Source organism: Dama dama, chromosome 14 (genome assembly GCF_033118175.1).
Source record: "Dama dama isolate Ldn47 chromosome 14, ASM3311817v1, whole genome shotgun sequence".
In the NCBI taxonomy this organism is placed as follows: domain Eukaryota; kingdom Metazoa; phylum Chordata; class Mammalia; order Artiodactyla; family Cervidae; genus Dama; species Dama dama.
The window spans coordinates 19,890,209-19,909,278 of record NC_083694.1 but is presented as its reverse complement, the minus strand read 5'-3'; positions in this window follow the sequence as shown (position 1 = coordinate 19,909,278).

Genomic DNA, 19,070 nt, shown 5'->3' with positions numbered 1-19,070 from the left:
ATCAAAAATATCAGAGTGGAAAGCAGCCTTTAAAAAAAAAAATCTTTTTTTTTTTTTTTAAAGTGCTGACTCTTCTCTGATTTCCAGAGTCTTCTGGTTAGGCTTCAACTGGAAATGCCACTGTGGGTGCGACTGTGTGTGCGCTCAATTGCTCAGTCCTGTCTGACTCTTTGCAATGTCATGGACTATAGCCCGCAAGGCTCCTCTGTCCATGGGATTCTCCAGGCAAGAACACTGGAATGGGTTGCCATTTCCTTCTCCAGGGGATCTTCCTGACCCAAGGATTGAACCCTCATCTCCTGCATTGGCAGGCAGATTCTTTATCACTGAGCCACATGGGAAGCCCTGTGGTGGGATTATTCCAACACAATTCCTTTTTCCCCTCCACTCTCAGACTAAACCATTTCGAGGCAGTGATCCTTTAAAGCTATAGGCAAATGTTAAGGATAATTTTTATTTTATCCAAATGCTTTTATTCATCTCTTCCTTTGAATCCTCTCCTTGCCCAGCCATTACTATTTGCTTCCTTTTAAAAAAAAGAAGAAACCACTCACGTTATGACAGACACTAGAATAGCTCCAAGTCCTATTCTTAGATTGATACATAAGGAATTCACCACTCCCTTCAGGATTAAGGAGCATTAACCTTTGGAACACAGTCTCCATAGGCATGTCAGGGTATTTTTAAGAATGGGAAAACCCAAGATACAGATAAACAACAACAGTTCCAAACGGGGTATATTTTTAGATCTGAGATTCTGAAATATATAAAGTTACAGATACCAAAACGGTTCTCAGTCTGGTGGGCGTGCCCCTCCCAACACCTCCACAGACCGCTGTCCTCTGGCTCAGCCTCATCTGTTCACAGGCACACACATGTAAACACATGCGCACACATCTCAGACCCCTTCATAAAATCTGACTGCCACAACCCTTAGTTTAGATCATAATCCAAACCATGAAGAGGAGTAGAAATATTTAACTGTTTCCTGCAGACAAAAGACATTTATTACTAAGACTTTCCCCATAATTGTTTAGCCATTGAGCTGTGTCCGACTCTTTTGCGACCCCATGCACCATGGCCTGCCAGACTGCTCTGTCCATGGAATTTCCCAGGCAAGAATGGAGTGGCTTGCCATTTCCTTCTCCCGGGGATCTTCCCGACCCAGGGATCAAACCTGCATCTCTTGCACTGGCAGGCAGATTCTTTACCACTGAGCCACCAGGGAAACCCTTCCCCCGTAAAGCTGTAATTAAAAATGCCTGGGTTTTTGCAAATTTGTCCAGAGCATTTGAATATTAGTGATTTCTCCAAAACCACTCATGGACTCTGAGGCTGTCATGCAAAAATGTTGTGGATATTACCCTTCCTGCAGTGACTACTAACCACTGATCTTTAACAATGGACAGAGAGTGGGATTGCTGGGTCATACGGTAGTTCTATTTCCAGATGCCTTCATAGAGAACAGACTTACAGACACGGGAGCAGGGGGAGGGAGAAAGAGGAGAGGGTGGGACAAATGGAGAGAGTAACATGGAAGAATATACACTACCATGTGTAAAATAGATAACCAATGGAAATTTGCTTATGACTCAGGGAACTCAAACTGGAGCTCTGTAACAACCTAGAGCAGTGGGAATGGGTGGGAGGTGGGAAGGAGGTTCAAGAGAGAGGGGACATGTGTATACCTATGGCTGACTCATGTTCATGTATGGCAGAGGCCAACACAATATTGTGAAGCAATTATCCGTCAATTAAAAAAAAGTTTAGGGGAAAAAATGGACAGAGAGCCCACAGAAAAGAATGGGAAAAACTTCCTTACATGATGTGATATGAAAAATCTGCAGTGGAAAAGAAAGTAATAACACATGAAAGTTAACCCTATTTGGACTGATCTAGAGCAGTCTTTTGGGGTTCCACAAGGGGCGTGCAGACTCATGTGCTTATTCCAGAGCTGTGAATCTATCTAAAATATGGAGTACGCTTTAATGGAGCTTTGGTTTTCTGCTAATCTAGAACACATGGCATCCTTAAAGGACTAATGGGATCTGAGAGTAATGGAACTATTTGCTCTATCCTCTTGGAAAAAGCAGCAGCCGTATGGTTCTGGCACCTGGAGGGAATCAATTTCTCTAGTTGGTTTTACCCAGATCTGAGTCTGTTTATATTCCTGAGGAGTATCATTACGCTAATGATTTGTTAAATTTGTAAAAACTTCTTAGTCACCTGATACAATATCTGGGATTTATTTCAAAATAATCTGATGGGATGAAGAGGAAAGTGAATAGAGATATAGATAAAACACTTAGAGCTGAATAAAGGGTACAGGAGGTTTATTCTACTGTTCTTGCTGCTTTTGTGTGTGTTTGAAATTTTCCATAATAAAAAGCTTTTTAAAGTTTTATGCAGTCATTCATTTATTTTCCGTCTGAACTCTTTGAGTGGCTCCTTCAAAAAAAGCACAACTTCCCAGTTTAATTCACACAGTTAAAGCATACAGTTGGCAGCCTAGTTGCAGGGGGTTGTGGGCGGGGGGGGGGGCATTCTAAAGCAATGCAAACAATAAGACATCCAGGTACCCAAATCCTGATTTCAGGGAAAATGTCTACATCTCACTCTGTGATTTTACATTTAAAACTGAAGGCAATAGTACCTAGTTTATCAGAACTGTTATGAAGTTCAAAAAAGTTAATATACCCAAAAGGGTCCTGACCCTGTAGGTGATTAATACATGTCATTTTTATTTCTCAACAAAACCACTGATGGAATATCAAATGCTGAGTTTATTTCAAACACCAAAGAAACAGAACAAGAATCTTTTAGGCATGTATCTGCCTAAATAAGAATCTTTTGTGTGATTTGAACTGTGCTGGGCACAGCACAGAATAATATATGGTCATTGCTTTAGAGGATTCTGTAGCTTAGTGGTAGGCAGAGATACAAATTTATGCCACCAGTTGGGGAAAAACCAAAACAGGGGCTTATATGCAGAACTCTTGGAACCCTGGCCAGGACACTGTGAACTCAGTCAGGGGGGTCATGGAGTGGTTAATCAGGCACTCGAATAGGGCATCTTACTGACCACTAAGCCCTGCTCCACGGCCTCTCAGGGAATCCATCCAAGCTCCCAGCCAATCCATCGCCTCTCCTGGCCATATCCTAGGTAACCAGCAGACAGCCACGGAAACGGAGCATACACAGTGGAAGGAAACCAGAACAAATAACCTCTGGCATTTCCACTCATTTCAGGACAGTCCATCCGAATTGTTAATAAACAGAGAACAGAATTGTTGGAAGGAACAGAGCAGATTGGAGGGTCCCGCTTGAGGGTCTGGGGTGAGGGTTTGATGGGGGAGATATACTAGGAACACTTGAGTTCTTGAGAAGCTCTGAGGGCATCAGGGGCAGGGCCCCTGGGGCATGGGGCATCAGAAAGCAGTCTCTTGCAGGCTTTGCTTTTGGTCAGGGGACAAAGAAAACTTGAAAACTGAAAAAGAGAAATAGCCAGCATGGTGGTACACAGCAAGAGGCAAAATCCAAATAACCTGCCCCTCCTCTTTTCTATTGGCACTATAAATACCATTCTCAAATGTTACCGTAACTTAATGAGTCTCTTTTAGGAAGCACTGGGTCGTGAGTCATCTCAAAACTATGCATGAGGCTGAACACCCTGCTCAGATTCCGTGAACCTTCGCAACTGGCTCTTACTGGGTCTGGTTTGGAATCCCATTTCTGTGGCGAGGAAGCATCTGAGCTACATACAGGCGAGGTCAATTTGGCTGCCAAGATCTCACCAACTGCACTTATTCCTGTCTTGCCCTGGGGGGCTTCCAGGAGAAGTGATGCTCGTTCAGACACTTGCATGATGTGGATCCACTTTTAAAAGACAAGGTGGGGCTAATTTTAATGAGTGAAATGTTTTTAGAAGAAGACCCTTTGCAGATGACAGAAAGTAGACAAAAGGGAAACAGACTGAAGGCTCAAAGCAGGGACAGGGATGACTGCACCAAATCTCTTGGATCCCCTGGGGTTAGGGCTGCAGGGCTGGCCAAACTGCATCTTGGCCACTTGTCTAAGGAAATCCCCACAGGTGTCCTTTTAGGGCTCATCCCCTCAATCTCATGGCTCTCCAGAAAGTCAGCAGTCAAAACCATGACACACATCTGACAGCAATCCTAGCAAAATTATTGCATTACCTTACCAAGTGAGGGCCTGATCTTCTGGTTCACCCTCACCAAAATCTATGAAGTAGGCAGTGTTTACTAGCTTTAGCGTATTAATATTATTTAATGATTTTGCCTTTTGAGTAAAAATTATTTGTATGATAGTAATGTATGTTTACTACCTGAAGATTATAAGGCAAAATAATAAACCAGAGAAATAAGAACTGGGATCCAACCCTTGGACATAAGAACTGTTAGCATTTGAATATATTTCTCTGCTGAATTGCTTGGAACTTAAGGGAATAGATATGCTTTTCATCATAGGGAACTGGAATGCAAAAGTAGAAGTCAAGAGATACCTGGAATAACAGGCAAGTGTGGCCTTGGAGTACAAAATGAAGCAGGGAAAAGGCTAACAGAGTTTTGCCAAGAGAACATACTGGTCATAGCAAACACCCTCTTCCAACAACACAAGAGATGACTCTACACATAGACATCATCAGATGGTCAACACTGAAAATCAGATTAATTTTATTCTTTGCAGCCAAAGATGTAGAAGCTCTATACAGTGAGCAAAAACAAGACCAGAAGTTGACTGTGGCTCAGATCATGAACTCCTTATTGCAAAATTCAGAGTTGAACTGAAAAAAGTAGAGAAAACAACTAGACCATTTAGGTATGACCTAAATCAAATCCCTTATGATTATACAGTGGAAATAACAAATAGATTCAAGAGATTAGATCTGATAGACAGAGATAGACAGAAAAACTACTGACAGAGGTTCCTGACACTACAGGAGGCAGTGATCAAAACCATCCCCAAGAAGAAGAAATGCAAAAAAGGCAAAATGATTGTCTGAGGAGGCCTTACAAATAGTTGAGAAAAGAAGAGAAGTGAAAGACAAAAGAGAAAAGGAAAGATATATCCATTGAATGCAGAGTTCCAAAGAATAGCAAGGAGAGAAAACAAAGCCTTCCTTAGTGATCAATGCAAAGAAATAGAGCAAAACCATAGAATGGGAAAGACTAGAGATCTCTTCAAGAAAATTAGAGATACCAAGGGAACATTTCATGCAAAGATGGACACAATAAAGGACAGAAATGGTATGCACCTAACAGAAGCAGAAGATATTAAGAAGAGGTGTCAACAACACACAGAAGAACTATACAAAAAAGATCTTAATGACCCAGATAACCATGATGGTGTGATCACTCACCTAGAGCCAGACATCTGGAGTGTGAAGTCAAGTGGGCCTTGTTTGTTTGCTCCACGAACAAAGCTAGTGGAGCTGATGGAAATCCAGTTGAGCTATTTCAAATCCTGAAAGATGATGCTGTGAAAGTGCTGCACTCAACATGCCAGCAAATTTGGAAAACTCAGCAGTGGCCACAGGACTGGAAAAAGTCAGTTTTCATTCCAATCCCAAAGAAAGGCAATGCCAAAGAATGCTCAAACTACCACACAATTGCACTCATCTCAAATGCTAGCAAAGTAATGCTCAAAAGTCTCCAAGCTAGGCTTCAACTGTACATGAATTGAGAACTTCCAGATGTTCAAGCTGGATTTAGAAAAGGCAGAGTAACCAGAGATCAAATTGCTGACATCCACTGGATCATAGAAAAAGCAAGAGAATTCCAGAAAAATATCTACTTCTGCTTCATTGACTACACTAAAACCTTTGACTGTGTGGACCACAACAAATTGTGGAAAATTCTTCAAGAGATGGAAATACCAGACCACCTTACCTGCCTCCTGAGAAATCTGTATGCAGGTCAAGAAGCAACAGTTGGAACCAGACATGGAACAACAAACTGGTTCCAAATTGGGAAAGGATTACATCAAGGCTGTATGTTGTCACCCTGCTTATTTAACTTCTATGCAGAGTACAACATGCAAAATGCCAGACTGAATGAAATACAAGCTAGAATCAAGATTTCTGGGAGAAATATCAATAACCTCAGATATGCAGAGAACACCACCCTTATGGCAGAAAAGGAAGAGGAAATGAAGAGCTTCTTGATGAAAGTGAAAGAGGAGTGGAAAAGTGGGCTTAAAACTCAACATTCAAAAAACTAAGATCTTTGCATCCAGTCCCATCACATCATGGAAAATAGATGGGGAAACAATGGAAATAGTGACAAATTTTGTTTTCTTGGGCTCCAAAATCACTGCAGATGGTGACTGCAGCCATGAAATTAAAAGGCACTTGCTCCTTTGAAGAAAAGCTATGACAAACCTAGACAGCATATTAAAAAGCAAAGACATTGTTTTACCAACAAAGGTCCATAGAGTCAGAGCTATGGTTTTTCCAATAGTCAAGTATAGATATGCGAGTTGGACCATTAAAGAAATCTGAGTGCTAAAGAATTGATGCTTTTGAACTGTGGTGTTGGAGAAGACTCTTGAGAGTACCTTGGACAGCAAGGAGATCCAACCAGTCAATCCAAAAGAATTCAATCTTGAGTATTCATTGGAAGGATTGATGCTGAAGTTCCAATACTCTGGCCACCTGATGCAAAGAACTGACTCATTGGAAAAGACCCTGATGCTGGGAAAGATTGAAGGCAGGAGGAGAAGGGGATGGCAGAGGATGAGATGGTTGGATGGCATCACCGACTCAATGCACATGAGTTTGAGCAAGCTCCAGGAGTTGATGATGGACAGGGAAGCCTGGGGCGCTGCATTCCATGGGGTCACAAAGAGTCAGACATAACTGAGTGACTGAACTGACTAAGGGAATAGATGGAGACAGCTGACTGCTTTTATACTAGCTCCTCCACTTGAGACCTATGTGACTTCTTTTGTTTTTTATCGAAGTTTAGTTGTTATAGAATATTATAAAATTACTGGTATAAAATATAGTGATCCATAATTTTTAAAGGTTATACTCTATTTATAGTTATAAAATATTGACTATATTCCCCTTGTTGTAAAATATATCCTTGTAGCTTATTTTGTACATAAAAATTTGTACCTATTAATCCCTACCCCTATATTGTCCCACCCCCTTTGCATCTCCCCACTGGTAACCAGTAGCCTGTTTTCTGTAAGTCTGCCTTATTTGTTATATTCAGTAGTTTTTGTATTCTTTAAGATCCCACATATAAGTGATATTGAATAGTATATTGAACAGAAAGACAAAGTCTTTCTCTGTCTGACTTAGTTCACTTAGAATAATGCTCTCCAAGTCCATCCATATTTCTGCAAACGGCAAAATTTTGTTCATTTTTATGGCTGAGTAGTATTCCATTGTCCCTAGAGAAGGGCATGGCAACCTACTCCAGTACTCTTGCCTGGAGAATCCCATGGACAGAGGAGCCTGGCAGGCTATACAGTCCACAGGGTCACAAAGAGTCAGACACACTCGAAGTCACTCAGCACAAGAATTCCACTGGATACACATACCACACCTTCTTTATCCATTTATCTGTGGATGGACACTAAGGTTGCGTCCATATATTGGCAATTACAAATAACACTGCCGTGAACATTGGGATGCATGTATCTTGAATTAGCATTTTTGTTTTTTTCAAATATATATCCAGGATTGGAAGTGCTGGGTCATATAGCAACCTATGTGACTTTGGCCAGTCTATTCAACCTCACATCAACCAACTCTTTTTATCTGAAAAATGGGGACTATAATAAAACTGATCTCCAAGATCATTGTACAAACTAATCTCCAGAAAGGATGTGTCACAACCAAAAGAAAAATAACAGAGAGGAGCTCAGCAGTAGAGACCAGAGGAGCAGAAGGAAGGGGCAGATTCTTCCTGCCGTTTAAGCTAAGGAAATTCCTATGCTTGATTATAAAATTTAGCTCTGAGTTCACTGGCAGCCGAAATAAAAAATAAATAATTGATGCACTGTATTTTCTCACAATCTCATTAAAGAAAGCTTCATGTTACAACAAGAAAGGCATATTCTAGTAACAGCTGACTCCAAGAGGAGCTATTGTATGGTCTTTTCTATATGGGACCATAAAGAACATATTAGGGGCTGGATTTTAAATATTTACCCAAAACATAGATACTCCTCAGGTGACTGCCTCTCATCTTCTCTGGAGGGTCTCCATATGTATAATCATTTTCTTTTAAAACTGGATAATATTTGAAAAAACAAACATAAATCACCCCACATACAACAGATTGTTCTTGATTTAGTAGCTTCTATTTGCTTTATCTTAACTTTGTGTGGTTTAATGTGGCATTTCATTTTACAGCTATGGATAATTCCTACTTATACTCTTTTTTGATACAGATGTGAAAGAACAAAATTCAGTCAAGTAAATGTCAAAAATCTTAATTGGCCTTAGTCAGTGATTCATAAATCAGGCAGCAGTCAGTTGGGCAACAGATAGAAGCTGCAAAGAGTAGTACAATTTGAGAGGGTTTCATAACCAAAGTGAGCAGGAACAAGGAAGTTATTTTCGGGAAAAGCGGATTGGCTATTGCAAACGGCAAAATTTTGTTCATATTAAGTAAAGGGAAATCTTGGTGCCTTGTCAGGTAACATGTGCTAAGAAAGCAAACAATGATAACTTACACTTCCCTTTACTGGGAGAGCCGAGTATAGAAGCTTAGTTAACTTCTGGTTTGCCGCAGGAGAGATTCCATTTTGAGCCCAACAGAGATAATATATGAATTCATTCCCCTTTAGAAGAAAGTATGAATTAAAAATTAGTGCCAATATATTATGCTAATTGACCTTTCCCTGTGGCTCAGGGGTAAAAAATCCACCTGTAACGCAGGACACATGGGTTCGATCCCACGGAGATCCCCTGGAGAAGGACATGGCAGCCCACTCCAGTATTCTTGCCTGGAGAATCCCCGTGGACAGAGGAGTCTGGCAGGCTACAGTCCATGAGGCTGCAAAGAGTCAGACACGACTAAGTGACTAAGCACACAGCACACATTTTTAATAATTAATACATTCCTATAATTAAAGACAAATGATAAAAATAAGTCAGTGATCAGAACCAGTGCTCTAGAGCTGTGAATATCTCCAAAAGCATCCATGGAACACGCTTCCTTTTTTGAATGGCTAGTTTATTTTGCAAAAGATCACAGAAACCTCAAGATAGCATTTTCTTCATGTGAAAGAAAGAGTTAAGTAAGAGTTGACAAGATTCATATTTGGGAAATGACATCACAACTTTACCAAGAGTGACATTGGTTTGCTTCATCATTTGCGTACGTTCCAGTTTTGCTGATGCTGGTCAGTGGTCCTGGAGAGGGGAGCAGGGAGATTCTTTTTATACCACCTGCAGTGTACTTCTGTGGGGGTGACGGCCACTTTCAGGATGACTGATGAAATTGAAGGTGACAAAGTTTTAAACAACTCTACTCTTCTGAAACAGTCACCGAGCTTTGTGTGTCTCAGATGGGAAATGCCCAAGTATCGCCTACCACATTAGCATCCAACGCACCTAACCTTGGGGATATTTAGGCAGGAGAAATGGTGAAATAGAAGAAATGTCCAGCATACAAATTGAGGAAGAAATTTCTGCTCTGAGGCTCCATGGCTGACTCCAATTGGTTCCCTTTATTGGTAAAGTTTTTCTTTGTGGGTTTTCTTTCTGGTCTACTGAGGGCTTGACCAATAGCCCATGGAATGTGTCAGCTCTAATTGCCTGTGTGGATTGGCACAAGTCATGCCTCAAAATTGGAATGTTGTCACATATAACATAGCCCTCCAAAGGGATAAATGTGGCCTGGAAAATGTTTTATCCAAACATTCCTTAAAAGCAATTGTGTTCTGCTATGGCGAGGGGGCGGACGACTTTCAGAGAACCAGCTGAGCCAATTCCCAGGATACCGAAGTGGTTCAACACGAGTCAGGACACTGCTACCTCCCCTGGCCCCTAAAAATCAGATTTCATCTTCCTGCCAAGGAGACAGACAATGGCCGACTGCACTCTGGAGGTAAGCTGGCACTGGTGTCAGGGTAGGTTTCCAAGAGAAATGGGTAATTGGAGAGCTGTGAAGACAGATGAGGGATCTACAGACCTGGGCTCACTTTGGGAGTGAATCTTTACACAAGCGTTGCCCGTTGTGGTAATAGCTATCAATACAGCCTTGCTACAACAGGTTTGAGGAAAGTAAGGACACTGTGTTCACAGGGGAGGTTGGCTACAAAGAAAGATGCCATGAGTTAAGGACATAATGCAATTACGGAGACAAAAGACACGGAAATCTTGAGCACCTATATGTGCCAGGTCCTGTGAGTTGGCATTTTTATCATTTTTGTCATGGGACTCCAGAGGTCATTCAAGCACTCACATCCTCCTGAAGGGTCTGTTTTCTTTAGAAATAAATTGCGGCAACCTGGTTCCTATGAGCCAATTGAGTAGTAAATGTTGTGCCACACAGACAAATCAGTTCTTTGCTTATTCACTCTCTTTTCCTCTGCACCTGGCAGACAGGTGCTAGGGAAGGAAAACTGATGCTTCAACCAAATACTATATAGTTGGGAAAACATTCATTGCATATGCCTCAAGTCCAGATAATATTCCTGTTGCCTCAGATAACAATGCAGTCCAGACAACAATCCTCCTTAAAGCCACATAGGCAGGGACTTCCCTGATGGAGAAGTGGATAAGAATCTGCCTGCCAGTGTGGCAGACACAGGTTCAATCCCTAGTCAGGGAAGATTCCACTTGCCACGGAACTGTAGCCCTTGAGCCACATCTACTGAGCCAGTGTGCTGCAACTACTGAAGCCACCATGCCTGGAGCCTATGCTCTGCAACAAGAGAAGCCCATGCTGCCCCACACAACTACAGAAAGCCCGCACAAAGCAATGAAGATCCAGCATAGCCAAAAATCAAATAAAGGCACATAGGCAGACACCAACCCCCTGCTGGAAAACTAAACAAAAAAACTAGTTACATTGGGTACATATGATGAAGCAATTAGTAGACTGATTTGAATTTTGGGAAAATGAACAAATTTTGAATTGCTCTCTTTACCATGAGAGATTGAGCTGATTGTAGACCAACAGCAAAACAGAATTCAGCACCATTTGAGGACATGCAGTCAAGGCCTGCCATCAGAGAAGGACTCTCTACCAGAGAAACTCTCAAGAAAGTTCCCATAGAAAAACTCAGGCCCACAGGAAATGTCTAGTTGAGATGATGGATCACAGACCACACCATTTGCCAAACTTCCATTTCAAGCTCCTGCAGCCACCATCACGTGAAGAAACAATTCTCCTTTTCGTCCTGGGATACATCTTTTTTGGGAAATGACAAACTGGTCTTCTAAACATTTCATGTTTGATATTTGACATTTTCCCATGAGACCCAACCTCACCACGCAATGGACTGGAGATAAAGATGCTTCTTTTTTTAGAGGCAGGCAATACTGCTTTTGGAGAGCGAGACATAACCACAAGCACGTCTTAGCAGAGAATAGAGCTGTGACAATCAGATCCCTGGAGACGTGAGTGGGAGTCTATGAGCACACAACATTATCAATACTCATCTTCTGACTGACAACTTTTCAAATATTTACAGTGTCTGGAAATGCTCTCATTAAAAAGGTCCCATTTTTACGAACATTTTCTCATAAATTTATACCCATTTGTTTAGACAATACAGTGGACCAGTGGACCGTGTAGGAGTTAGGGGTGTCAATACTCCCCAAGCCGAAAATCCATGTATAATATAAACAGTTGATATATATTAATAAAATAAATAACCAAAAAGGACATACTGTGTAGCACAGGGAACTATGTTTAGTATTTTGTAATAGCATATAAATGAAAAGAATCTGAAAAAGTATATATATTTGTATACATGTGTATGTATATGTATATCTGAATCACTTTGCTATACACTTGAAACTAACGCAACATTGTAAATCAACTATACTTCAATAAAACAAGCAAACAAGACTTTTCATCTCTCACATCCAAGAATTCAGCCAACTGCAGACTGAATAATACAATAGTATTTAATAGTGAAAAAAATTTCATGTATAAATCCTGTTGTTCAACACTCAACTGTGATTGATAAATGAGACTGCATAAGATTTCCTTGAAAGATTTTCTTTTTTTTACTGTACAATTCCCTCTCTATCTCAAAAACAACCTGATTTAGTAGGCTGGGATGGACAGGAATCTCTGGTTTTTACATTCCTCCATGTGACTCTATTTTGTACCCTGGTGTAGGACCACTGTGTATAGACAGAGTACCCATCCTAAGGAATCATGACCTTTTTCCACCCCACCACTTTTCAAAATGTCTTATGAAGGAAACAGGGTAACAGAGTTTGGTCTAATTGGCCCACATTGTTCTCTATTATTGGCACAAATGTCTGGCCATAGCAGATATGTGTGTGTGTGTGTGTGTGTGCGCGCTCAGTCCCTTCAATCATTTCCTACCTACTCTTTGCGACCTCATGGACTGTAGCCCACCAGGCTCTTCTGTCCGTGAGACTTCCAAGGCAAGAATACTGGAGTGGGTTGCCATTTCCTACTCCTGGGGATCTTCCCCACTCAGGAATCAAGCCCTCATCTCTTACGTCTCCTGCATTGGCAGACAGATTTTTTACTGCTAGCGCTACATGGGACCTACAATAAACCAATTTCATATGGTCTGATCTAAGAATTTTACTAGACTTATTTTCTGTTGCTTGTTACTAAGAACCTTAATACATTTCTAATGCATTTCACGATGTATTATTATAACCCACTAATATCATTTCCATGTGTGTGTCATCTCAAAACCATTATATTCCCAGTACCCACAGAGTGCATACTACATCACAGGTGCTCAATAAATATTGGAAAAATTAACTGCTTTTGACTTCCAGATTGTACTTTATATATTAATATTTATATACCTAGTTCTTTCAGAAGACTAAAAACTTCATGGCCAGAGATTGTGGACTTCTTTTTATCTCTGAATCTCCAGCAATTTATACAGATCCTGCTAATATTAAAAGTTTCTGGGACTTCCCTGGTAGTTGAGGGGCTAAGACTCCACACTCCCAATGAGGGAAGCCAAGTTCAATCCCTGATCGCTGAAATAGATCCCAGACAGCACAGCTAAGAATTCACACGCTGCAACTTAAGATCCTGCACGCCACAATAAAGATTGAAGATCACGTGTGCCACAACGTGTGCACGTGTGCAGCCAAATAAATATGTATTTTTTAAAAGTTGCTGAGAGACTGAATTCAAAAAGTTATTTTTTGAGAGAAAAGAGTCCATGCAGATCATCCAATTAAAGTTCCAGTTTTACACAGGCTCTTAGTTTAAGTGATAAAAGTCATGCATCTAACTTAATTACAAAAGCAAAAAAATAGTCACTGTTTCAGTTATCATCACTGTATAACCAACCACCCCAAATTGGTGGCTTAAAATAGCAACAATTATTTTGATTATTGCCTTTTGTAGACAACTTCATACACCCTCAATAGAATTTTCTATTGCTACCAAACTCGAGTTTGGCTGCTATTCACTTGAAAGTGTTAACTGGAAAGGAAAGGATGTTTTATTCAGGAGGCTGGCAAACTGGGGAGAGGGCAGACTCATGTCCAAAATCGAACTCTGAAGATTATGCACAGCCATGAAAGTTTTTAAAGGGCGAATCATTTGGGGAGGGGGTCAGAGTCTTTGTTTTCTTCCGCGTGTGCAGACTTCCTCCAGGCTGGGTGGTAATGAGGTAACAGGGCGGTGCTCCAGGAATTGTGTGCTCAGCCCAAAGCTACCATCCTCCCCCCAGGTAGGGGCCTTGTTCCTGCAGAAGAACTAGGGTCCTGTTACATATATCCGCGGAGGAGGAAGCCGGATCCTGCTTTATTGATGAATTACTGTTTCTTAACTGTTCCACCTTAGTTTCTACATTCCTTCCTTTCCCTGATTAGCAACTCCTCAAATCTGCCTTTTGGAGCTCAAGGAAGGTCAAGAAAGCTTATTTCCTACAAACAAGTGGGGGACACAGAAAGGATTGGTACCCAGGAGGGTCCCAGAGGGTCCTACTCCACTTCACTGCTAATAAAGATGTTTCCTGATGCTTGCTTTCTCCTGAGAGACTTCTTAAGACTTCTGAACACACTGGGGTTGAAATGACATTCCAGTACATGCAGTCATAACTGGAGCTCTGTAATAGACACAGATTAATGAGTAACTTGCTTTAAAAGACTCTTGGGTTGAGGTGAAAGCTTTCAGAGACACTCACACTTCTGTTACTGGGTAACTAGACTGTTATTTCGGAAATTCGTTATAGTTACTCACACTACATTTCTGCAAATATGTTCATCAATATTTACTGTCTTGTGAAATACTTGAATACTACCAAATGTTGCTGAAGTTTTGATCTAGATCAGAGTTTCTCAGTCTCTGCAATACTGACATTATTTTGGCTAGAAAATTCTTTATCGAAGGAGACTGTCCTGTGCACTGAGGGATGCTTAGCTGCATGCCTGGCCTCTACCTCCTCAATGCCAATAGCACTTTCTGAGTTGTAACAACCAGAAATGTCTCCAGACTTTGTCAGATGTCCCATGGGGGGAAGGGGAGGAGGGAAAACAGCTCCCGGTTCAGAATCATTGGTTTAGATGGAACAAGTTAGCCATGGGAGATAAATCAAGATACACACACTTAGTAAGTTGCAGTGATGATTTTGTTGATGATGCTACTGCTGGCAACAAAATCAATGTAAGTATAATTGGACTCATTGTTTCTTTCACTCTAAACTGTGAGCTCCTGGGGTGCAGAACTAATTACTGTTCACTGTGGTGGAATAAGCATCTGAAGTCCTCTTTGCTGAGTCTCCACTTGTAACAGCAAAATGCTTCCAGTCTTTCTTCCTCACGAAGAGTGGTTTATCAACTCCTTCGTGCTGGGTTATAGCCCAGCTGCATCTTGGATCGGCAAATGAGAGGCTTGGCTCCACTGGAGAAAGTATTGAAGAAGAAGGGCTTCTTCCTTCTCCATTTCCTCTAAAATCAGCCAAAGAAGTGGCTGCTGATTCCACTTCCACCAGAGATGGTCAACCAAGCCTCAGCGCCTGCAGCAAGGAAAATACAGCAGGAGGGCCGATTACAGCACTTTCTTTAGGGTTTCACTGAAGTGAAATTCAACCCCCTCTACCTGGAGCATCACCTACTGAAGGCTCAGACTGGAGGGCCTGTTTTGTTCACTTGTGTGAACCTAGAACCTAAAACCTAGAAAAAATATCTAGTGTATATGATATGCTCTGTAATTATTTGTTGAATGAGTTGTAGTGAAGAGTTGTTTCACGCTCACTGGTGCAATCATAGAAAAACACACAGAGCATCCTACCAACCAGGAAAAAGAAAAAAAGGAATTGACAAAGGACTTTGTAGATCACCTAATCTCTTTTTTTTTTTTTTATTGAAAAAGACACTGAAAGTGATATCTCTGCATCCCAGATAGTGTGTCAGTGGTTGGGTTGAGGGTATAATCCCATCTCATGCTATTCTTTGACTTTTGTCATGAGCTAAGTTGTACAGTGGGCTTCCCTGCTGGGTCAGTTGGTAAAGAATCTGCATGCATTGTAAGAGATACAGTTTCAATCCCTGGATCAGGACGATCCCCTGAGAAGAAAGTGGCAAACCACATCAGTATTCTTGCCTGGAGAATCCCATGGACAGAGGGGCCTGGCAGGTTACAGTCCATGGGGTCACAAAAGCTTCAGACATGACTTAGCGACTAAGCCACAGCCACAGGTTGTATAGTAGGTGCTGAGGATTAAGATAAATGAGGATGAATCCAGAATAGGAAATTTAGGATTGGGATGGCTCAGCGTTCTGAGGGAGACTCCTGGGCGTGAGGTGTGACCATTCCTAACACCCAGCACAGCAGGGCAGAGACTGAGCAAAAAGAATTACTTCTTCCAGTCACATCACACATGCAACTAGCTTCTTTACTTCTTAAGACACCTACTGAAAAACAATGGCACATTAGAACTCCCCCTTTGAATCTTTTGCTTGAGCTTAAGCCCAGTTGACTAACTTGGTCTGTATTTCTCACCACATTTGTTTAGCTACTTTGGTGTTATATACAGACACCAATCTCTTGACTCAATGTGTGATGCACATAAAGTCTGGTGACCATGTAACCCCCTCCCTTTCCTGTCCGCCTCCTTGTCCCTCCTCACTCCTCCCCCTTTCATTGTGCCCTGAGTGTTCACTGGTATCACTATTCCAGATCCCAGATCAAGTGGAAATAAATCAGAATTGATCCTAGTATTCCCAGTAAATTAAAGGTTCTCGCTTAGTCACAAAAGAATTTGGAAATGAAGTGATAGGTGAGAAACAGATTTATTTAAGGAGAAACACACGCCACAGACAGAATATGGGCCATCTCAGAAGAAGGGAGAGAGTGACAGAGTTTAGAAATATGACATGGCTAGTTTTCATGGGCTGGGTAATTTCATAGGCTAATGAGTGGGAAGATTATTCCAATTATTTGGGGGAGGAGGCAGAGATTTCTAGGAATTGGGACATCACTCACTCTTTTAAGATTAGCCTCGGAACTGTCATGGCCTAATGGGTGTATCATTTAGCATGCTAATGTATTACAATGAGCATACACTCAGGCTCAAGATCTAGTGGAAGTTGACTCGTCCACCATCTTGACCTATTTGCTTCTAATTAGTTTGCCTTGTGTCCTTGGGCTTTGTCATTCTTTTAAAGATTGACTGCCTCCTGTCTCTCCCCTGCCCTCCTCCCTCCTGTTTCACTAGCACCTTTGGTTGGAATTATTCCCTGCACTACACCCATAAGGGTTCTAAAATTAAAATAAATGTTAAAAAAAAATCTATCTACCTACCTACCTATCTAGCTAATCTCCTTGGGGAAAATTCTATAGGAATAATTCCTCATGGTTGACTGTAAAAGCCTGCTGTCAAGGGCTTGCCAGACCTCCCTGGGTCTTCTTCAGATCTGCTATGCCACCTTCTCTCTGTATTTTACCTTTGTAGGAATCTGAATGTAGCCAGTGGCTTTGGAGGACACCAGGGTGTGAGCAAGTAGAAGATGTACACACTTGGTGATGTAAAATTTATTACTTCATGAAATGGACAACCACTGCTTGATTGAAAGTGCTCCTCCATTTTCCGTACTTTCACTTAATTTTGCTTCAAATGAAGAAATTAGTGTTACACCCATGCTTGAGGACAAGCCAAACTACATGACTTCACATCAACTTCAGAGCTGAATGGGATTATGTAATATCTTAACTTGTTTGCTCCCAACATCCTGAGATTCAGGACTTTCTATATGAATCAGAATGGAGATTTGGGCCTGAGGAGAGGGTTTCCATCTCTAGGGCTGGCCAAGACTTTACAGTGTCACCTGAGTCACCCATCTGTGTCCTTCTAGTTGGGTTGGCATCTATGGGAGACAAAAATCCCACTTTGGGGGAAAAGCCTCAGAAATGGTATTGGGCCTTTTTCTTGCCCACTAATGTCCTGCTTTGCTGTTTAATTATGTCTGTTCTCTTGGCCTGACTGATTTTCCTAGTTTTGATCACACAGTCTCCCTCAGTACATTCTGTTCCTTTTACTAGGTCTCTGTCCAATTACAGGAACACACTCATCTCTTCTCCAAACAGCCATTACTTGCTGAAATAGAGAAACCAACTACAAAGTGTTTCAGGGAAATAAGGACACAAGCACAATCATCCCAATGGGGGAGGGGAGGAGATCAGAGCAATTCTTTCCTTTCAAACAAAGTTAATTTAAATTTGCAATTTCAGGAGAAGTTATTTGTATCCCCTGATACAACTAGCTGATATTTATATGAACTCTATCTCCAATCTAATAGGGTGTTTCAAAAGAGGTATAAAAATAACATCACTTCTATTCCTCTGATCCAGAATGTTAGAAAAACCATGGTCTTTTTCTCCTTTGATCAGCAACAAGATGTGATCTAACAGAGGATTGAAAGAGATGGGATTTAGTTTTTGCTAGAATTACAAGGTGACCATCTGATAGGAACAAAGGCATGTGCTAGCTCGAAGCCCCAAGGCCAGTTTCAGTGAAGCTCTTACAGCTCAAAATGTTCTAGCTTCTCACTTTTATGGGCCTTTTCGAAGGCTCTGACTTTAATTTTGTATTTGCAATTTTAATTTTTTTGTAAAACAAAATCCTCCCTTATATAAGCTTCTGGAACACAAAGTCTGGATCCACCCTTCCAAGACCTGTTAGTAAAGGTGGTACAGCTTATTCACAGATAGGAAAGCAATGTCTTCTCAGTGACTTGAAGGAGCACAGTGAGTATTTGGCTTTCCCAGCCCACTTCAACAGAGTAGAAAACGTCATTACAGGTACGTTAATGAAGATTTCTATGAACTGAAAATATTTGCTACAATAGTCTCTTTACCCTAGAAATAGGTTGTACTGTCTTAGTAGTGCTTTGCTGACAGGTAACCATTAATTTTATCTAGAGCTTTGCCAGTAGAGCTTCTATGATATTTGTATCTTCACTAATACATCTGTCAATCAGTTCCAACTATTAGGTTGAACCTAGGTTTTATAGGTTGAACCCTAAAGAATTGGCAACATTCAACAAATCACAACCTACAAAAAGTCTCCTAGTGTTTGACTCAGTATTGTTTAATCATAGGTTAATTACAAAAACAAAAGCTGGTCATACAGTTTATGGGAATAGCTTAGTCTTTGAACAGAGCTGTTATTGAACTCTACACCATTCTATTCTCTACTCTAGTAGACAGCTGTCCAAGAGAGGTAGAAAGAACTTCTGGCTCCATGTGTAAGGAGCTTAGGAGTCACACTCTGTCCTAACAACTAATAAAAAGCTGAACCGACTGAAAAAAATCAGCAAATCTTCTTGGATCCAAAAAAGAGAAGAGGAAACCAGGCAAACCCCCTCCCTCCAAGGATGAAGAAACAGATGGTAGCAGACATGGCAG